Here is a 7,770-nt window from a genome sequence, read left to right on the forward strand (position 1 = left end):
TTTATAATTTATTGTACTGGAAACATTGCAAATCTTCTGGCTGATTTGAAATATACAATAAATTGCTGTTCACTATAGTCATCCTATTGTTCTTTCAAATGAGAACTTATTTCTTCTACATAACTGTATGTTTGTACTCACTAACCAACCACCCTTTATCCCCTCTCCACCCTTTCCAGCCTCTAGTAACCATCATTCTACTCTCTACCTCCACAACTGCAACTTTTTTTTAGCTCCCAGAAATGAGTGAGAACATGTAATATTTGTCTTTGTGTACCTGGCTTATTTCACTTAACATAATAACTTCCAGTTCTATCCATGTTGTTGAAAATGACAGAATTTCAGTTTTTTTTATGGATTAAGAGTATTCTATTGTGTATTATCTTCTCTTTTCTTTAAGCCTCTGTTAGCCTGGGTTCCTGATGACACATCTAGACTGGTGTCCTAATTAATACTGTAGGTAAAGCAAGAATCTACGTTCATTTCCATCTTGTCTCTATCACGAGCCTGTGAGCTTCTTATGATGATCCCTCCCTACATTTCTTCAAGTTCCTCATGGTAGGCCCAGCATTATCCTAGGCTTGGAACAGAATAGACTCTTGTGAATGCTTATTGGATGAATGAATGAATGTGTCAGTGTGTTGTGTTGGGAGCTGGGAAAGATGCATCAGAAAAGCAGTGGGATGAGAGTCACGTACTCTATACCTTTGTTGGAATTTATGTCTAGGAATTTGTGTTTGGCTGCTTGTAACAGAAAACCCTAATCTTGGTTAATGACTTAACCAAATAGTGATTCATTTTCCTCAAATGGTAAGGGTCCCGGTTTCTGCACTGGGTTTGGTGCAGTTTGGGGGGTGGTCAAGCCTAAGTTTCTACCATTCACTTGGCCTCTTCCTTATGGTCACAAGATAGTAGCCAAATCTGACAGTTACATCCATGTCCCAGGGAGGGGTAAGGAGGCAGTAGGAAGAAGACAGAAGGGAAAGTTAGCCAAGTCTGTTCCCTCTTAAAGGGCTCAGGCTGCTTCTGCCTTTTGCAGGGCCCAGAATAAGAGTACAAAGGGAGGTCCAGCTACCATATGTTTATATATTTAAAAGTTATAATTCAAGCCAATAGACAATTAAGTAATTATATGTTTATCTTCCTGCGCTCAAAATGACAAAGGAAAAAACATGTCAAGCTATACTTTTTTCTATTGTACCCAAATTCAATGTGGAATTGAGCTATAATTTTTTTAAGACTGGAAGTCATGAAACACCAAAGACAATTGAATTTATTTATGACTGAATATATCTGGGATTCTGTTGATGAGCTACCAGAGTCTGAATGAGACGAATGTATTATAATAAAACCAATTATTCAGAAGTTATGATATATTTATTTCATACATTATTTTTCTATCATCTGAGCAAAATTCAATAATTATGTATTTTATGTAATTGTAGTCAAAATATACAGAATTTGAATATATTTTCATTAAGAGGTGTCAGTTAAAGTGAACATAGTTGGCTAGGCGCAGTGGCTCACTCCTGTAATCTCAGTATTTTGGGAGGCTGAGGCGGGTGGATTGCTTGAGGTCAGGAGTTCGAGACCAGCCTGATCAACATGGTGAAGCCCCGTCTCTACTAAAAATACAAAAATTAGCCAGGTGTGGTGGCACATGCCTGTAATCCCAGCTACTCAGGAGGCTGAGTTAGGAGAATTGCTTGAACCCAAGAGGCAGAGGTTGCAGTGAGTCAAGATTGTGCCACTGTACTCTAGCCTGGACAACAGACCAAAAAAAAAAAAAAAGTAAACATAGACATTAAATAATTAAAATTATTATTATTATTATTTGAGACAGAGCCTTGCTCTGTCGCCTAGGCTGGAGTGCAGTGGGATGATCTCAGCTCACAGCAACCTCTGCCTCCCGAGTTCAAGTGATTCTCCTGCCTCAGCCTCCCGAGTAGCTGCAATTACAGGCGTGAGCCACCGTGCCTGGCCTTAAAATTATTTTTAGTATACATCTTCTAGAGAATTGTTTTCCTAAAAAAGTCTTAGTTATTTAACAAATTAAAAGGTAAGATTCTATTGCAGCTCACAAGCATGATGACTGCCCGTTCACATGCTGGCGTGAGATGTGTCACCCTCGAAAACCTTGTTATGACATTGGCATGTTATCCATCCCACATTTAAAAAAATTTTTAAAAAGGTAAAATACTCATTCTAATTCATGCATATTAACATTACTTAAAGCGAAATTTTACTTAATGCTAACAAATTTAAATAAATCTTATTAAACATCTCCATGAAAATAAAACTTGACATTCTACCATTCAACATCTAAGTGATTACCAGTGTAAAGACTTCATATCATTCTTCATGCAATTCCGTTTAGACCTCCATATTACAGATTTCAGAGCAATATGAGTTGTTGAATATGACATGTTCTTCAGCTGCCACATACAATTGCTGTGAATGCCCTGTAAGTGGTGAGGACCTTCAGAATAGTGGGCTGGAACTTGAGGAGAAGCAAGAAAATAGGTGTTTGGGGCAACTGGGAAATGCTAGTGTGTTGTGTAGGAATATTAAACCCATGATATCTGCTGGGAAGGAATTAACAAGCAGCTTGTGTTTTTCCATTATCTAAGCTCTTCTGTCATTCAAATCCTTCCTGCTCTCTGAGCAGCATCCACCTCCAATGGTGGATGTTTCAAAATTTCCAGGCTCGGAGTGTTTCAAGGACATAGGGCAGGGCAAGAGTTGTGAATGTGTATATCCCTGGGCCTGCATGGTGTTGATAAGAATGAATGTTTGGGGTATGGGTTACACTGTGTCTGTGTTGAGGACCTGATCCCAAATGATAGAGACCATCTTTGTGTTTGTTAGGAAATATTTATGTGTGTGCGTGTGTGTGTGTGTGTGTCCGTCTTAGTTCATTTTGTGTTTCTATAACAGAATACCTGAGACTGCATAATTGATAAAGAAAAGGAATTTGTTTCTTACAGTTCTGGAGGCTTAGTGAGTCCGAGATGGAGGGGCTGCCTCTGGTGAGGGCGCTTTTGGTGCATCCTAACATGGAGGGATGATGCGAGAGTGTGCGAGAAAGGGTGTGGGGTGCCTGACCCCTTTCTTTATCAGGAATCCACTCCTGATAACTCCAGACAATGGCACTAGCCCATTCAGGAAGGCAGAGCCCTCGTGACCTAATCACCTCTTAAAGGTCGAACCTCTCAACACTATTGCATGGGGGATTAAGTTTCCACACATGAACTTTGGGGGACACAGTCAAACCATAGTGCTGTGTGTGTGTGTGTGTGTGTGTGTGTGTGTGTGTGTGTGTGTGTGAAAAAGAGAGAGAGAGAGAGACAGAGAGAGAGGGAGAGAGAGAGAGACCTTTGAGCGAGGCCCTCTAAAGCAGGAGACCCAGAGCAGAGTCTAAGGACAGACAGTTCTAAAAAGGCTCTCTGGAAACTCCCCTCAAATGGCTTCTGCTTACATCACCTTGGCCTTGACTGTATCCTGTGGCTGCTGCTGGCTGGTGCAGTGGAGCCTGGGCACACTGTCAATTCCTGCAAAACCAGGAAGCAGGGGGAATAATGATCAAGTTGGCTACAGGTGGTCTCTGCCACACTGCCTGCTCCTCCTGCTGTCTCTTTCCTCAGGACCTTCTCCCAGCCTCCTTTCCCTTCTCTCCACATCTAGGCCCTCGCTGCCGTGCCTCCATCTCAAGCTGGGAGTCCACATTTCTCTTATGTCACTCCCGGCCAGAGCTGCCAGGCCCTGGATGAAGAGAGTGAGAGTGGGAAGTCCTAGCTGGCTCCTCAGTGCTCCCCAAGCCACGCCTCCGGGAGCATGCTGTCGTCCTTGGGCCCAGTGGTTGTCACAGCTAACTGGCATGAGCAGTGAGGTGGGAGGGGAGAGGAACCGGGTGCCACCTGTCCCCCTGCTCCTCCTCCATACAGGCGTGGAGGGTCCTTGTCACCGACTGGTTGTAGACTGTTGTCCTCTGAAGAGCTGCCAGGAGGGTTTACAGCATTCCGCATAGATCAGAGAGCAGCATTTTTCTCTGGGAAGTTGCAGGCCCCTCTAAACCTTGCTCCAGCCACAGGGATCCCCCTCTGGGTGGCTCAGTTAGTTTCCCCTCCCCTCTTAGACCCTGTCCCTTGCAAAGGTAATATAATCGAGGGAAGCAGATTTTTGGGACAATGACTCAAGGCTGGGAAGGAGAGATATACTCTCAACATAATCAGTTACTGGAAATATTTCAGCAAGAAATTGCTTTTTGTAGGCTCAGAAGTATGATATATTTTTTTTCAATATTTCCCCTGAGGCCAGACCACAGTGATCCTCTCTCACTCCTCTCTACCCTTGGGACTTCGGGCGTCTGCCACCTGGTCAAGGAGCAGGACTCAAGCAAGGTAAATAGTGACTGATGGCTTATCCCAGAGGCTGGAAGCTCTGGGGAAGAAGTGGGGCTCTCAGAGGAGCCTGGCATGGCGGGGGTGAGAGGAGTGCATCTGTGGGCGGTGGGCTGGAGCCAACTGTGTGCATTTGTCCTGCTGGGGTAGGAGCTAGGCTACTCTTTTCCCTGTGACTTCCCCTTTTCTGGGACCAGCCATTCTGGAGTCGCACATGTGGCAGTGGGGGGCAGGCGGTGCATGGCGGCCCTAGAAGTGAGTATTCTTATACGTGCAGGTGCATGATGCAGCCAGCCCTCATCTTCCTTGTGACTAGTCTCTCCTGCCTGCATTGCTGGCTCTGAATTCACAGGTGTGAGGGCCAGCAACCCTAAAAGGACACCACTCTGAAAATGAAAGTGCAGAGTAGCACCCAAGCTGCTCTGTGAGCCAAACTCTGCACTTACCACGTCAGCTCTACCAGGGCCACTGATGGAGACCAGTCAGGCAGAGGGACAAGCCCAAGGGGCTGTGGACCCACAGGCCTTGGGGCAGAGGAGAAATGAGCTGGATTGGAGAGGCAAAGGCAGGGAAAGGCTTTTTTCTGTGCCTTCCTGGCTGCATCTCACACAAAGAGAAGCCAAAGGAATTCTTGCTGTTTCTGTAGGAAAATTGTGTGGCATATACAGGTGTATGCATGTGCGTGTATCTGGATTAGTCAGTATCACGTGTGTGTGTGTGAGCGCACAGTACATTCATGCACACATGTGTGCGCATGTACACATGGGAGCACACAACTAATAAATCTACAACAAATGTCATCCGGGGTGGAGGACCACATCATCCTTTTAGTTCAAGAGCTCATAATTGGGGCCCGTGAATGGGAGCCAGTGAATCCCCTGAGATTACATGCCACAATTTTTCATGGAATTTTTCTGGAAGCGAAGCCTTGATTTTCCTCAGATGCCCCATGCCCCAAAATGACTTTTCTGCCTATTCTGTGATAGGTAGAATAATAGCTCTCCACATCCTAAACCTCAGAACCTGTGAATGTGTTATGTCCCATGGCAAAAGAGAATTAAGGCTGCAGATGGAATTAGGCTTGCTAATCCTTTGGTCTTGAGAAGGAGAGATTATCCTGGATTATCTAGGGGGGCCCGGTGTAATCACAAGGTCCTTATATAAGTGTAAGGTCTTTTAAGCTGACTGATGGCCCCATGGACCCCATGTTAACCTCTGTGACCTGCATGGACACTCCAGATGAGTTCCTGGAAAATCTAAAGTAACTGAAAGATCATGAAAACAGGAAGAAATGATCAACCCCTGCAGCACCTACTTAAATTTGAGACATTCTCTATGGTTCCTTACACCTGCCCCAATTGATAAGGCCTTTGGACTTTGTAAACGAATTTGGTCAACCTCATGACTCCACACCCTTCGACCCCCTCCGCCCAGCTTGCAAAAAATGCCCTAAACTGTAACTTCTGTAACTTTCCACTGCCCACCCCAAACCTAGAAAACCAACTCCTATCCCACCGCCCTTTGCTGACGCCCTTTCGGCCTCAGCCCATCTGCACCTGGGTGAATAAACAGCCATGTTGCTCACACAAAACCTGTTTAGGGGTCTCTTCATTCAGAGCTCACGTTTTTTTTTTGTTTTTGTTTTTGTTTTTTTTTTTTTTGAGTCGGAGTTTCGCTCTTGTTACCCAGGGTGGAGTGCAATGGCGCAATCTCGGCTCACCGCAACCTCCGCCTCCTGGGTTCAGGCAATTCTCCTGCCTCAGCCTCCTGAGTAGCTGGGATTACAGGCACGCGCCACCATGCCCAGCTAATTTTTTGTATTTTTAGTAGAGACAGGGTTTCACCATGTTGACCAGGATGGTCTCGATCTCTTGACCTCGTGATCCACCCGCCTCGGCCTCCCAAAGTGCTGGGATTACAGCCTTGAGCCACCGCGCCCGGCCCAGAGCTCACGTTTTAACAATAAGTAAAAGAGGAGAGTCAGAGAGAGGCTATGTGTGGACGACTTGCCGCCATTCCTGGCCTTCGAGATGGAAGGGAACCCAAAGCCAGGGAGTGTGGGTGGCTGCAGGAGCTGGAAAGGGCACAAAAATGGATTGTCCCCTAGAGCCTGCAGAAAGGGACCCAGCCCTACTGATGAAACTGCCTTTGCAAAATTATGACAGACAATGAAAGAGAGCTAACTTAATCGACTCCATCTTTCTTCTAACCTCCAAGCTGTCCTTGCTCATTCCTGGACATAGGCTGAATTCACTTTGGGAGATAATCAGTTTATAGTTTAAAACAAACACAATAACAGCCCTTTCCCAAAGTGAAACTCCTTGCCTAGGCACTAGATTACCTTTGTAGGACTAACAGCCACAAGATTAGAAATAACGGTTTAGGACTCAAGCAACTGAAGGTGACAAGACTCTGACCCTCCCTAAACTGCTCTGAAGGTCAGTGCTGGAGATACTTTGCAAATACTGCACTTGATGGATCACGGGGCAACACCCAGATCAATAAACTGGCTCATCTGATTCTGTGGCCCCCCGCCCAGGAACTGACTCAGTGCAAGAAGCCAGCTCTGACCCCCTATGATTTCATCCCTGACCAATCAGCACTCCCGGCTCACTGGCTTCCCCCAACCCACCAAATTGTCCTTAAAAATTCTGCCCCCCGAATACTCGGGAGACTGATTTGAGTAATAATAAAACTCGGGTCTCCTGCACAGCTGGCTTTGTGTGAATTACTCCTTCTCTATTGCCATTTCCCTGTCTTGAGAAATGGGCTCTGTCTAGGCAGTGGGCAAGGTGAACTCTTTGGGCAGTTATTTGAGCTCCATAAGACCCATTTTGGACATGTGACTCCAGAGCTGTAAGACAAGAAATCTGTGTTGTTTTGTTACTCTTGCCAGAGTAGGTAGTTAGGCAGACGTGAGCACGACAGGAGAGGCCCAACACACACACCAGGAATGTCAGGTGATGATCAGGTGATAGTCAGCTGGTTGTTAAACTGCCCCTCTAAAATAATAATTGGTTGTAGCTGGTGCTGGGCAAAGGCAATCTCCCAATAGAAAGAAAACACCTGAAGCTGGTGATCAGCAGCTTCCCAATAAGACTGGGCAACTGACTCAAGCATGCGTACTAAGAGGCAAAATGGCAGCGTTTAACTGGCATGTGACCCTCCTCTGAGAACTCTCAGCTGGTAAGAGGAAAAAAACACCTCAAGGGAGCATGCGTATAATTTCAGCAAACGCACTGTGCATATGGCCCCTCCCAAGTGCTGGCAGTCCTGCATGCATGCGGACAGCTTGCCCCAAGGAAAAATCAATCGAGGAGAGACGCAAGCCCCAGAAAGCACGACAACGTATAAACAAGGTCAGCGGTCA

The 7,770-nt window shown here is 45.8% G+C and overlaps 1 non-coding gene across 1 annotated transcript; it reads left to right on the forward strand.

Annotated features, from left to right (window-relative positions):
• The first annotated feature begins 2,064 nt into the window (after nucleotides 1-2,064).
• LOC116524957 lies at nucleotides 2,065-2,170 on the forward strand. The gene has a single exon (XR_004257552.1). It is a non-coding gene; the product is annotated as a small nucleolar RNA U13 (small nucleolar RNA).
• Nucleotides 2,171-7,770: the final 5,600 nt, after the last annotated feature.

This window comes from Sapajus apella, unplaced genomic scaffold (assembly GCF_009761245.1).
Source record: "Sapajus apella isolate SASKATOON/1434 unplaced genomic scaffold, GSC_monkey_1.0 scaffold46, whole genome shotgun sequence".
NCBI lineage: Eukaryota > Metazoa > Chordata > Mammalia > Primates > Cebidae > Sapajus > Sapajus apella.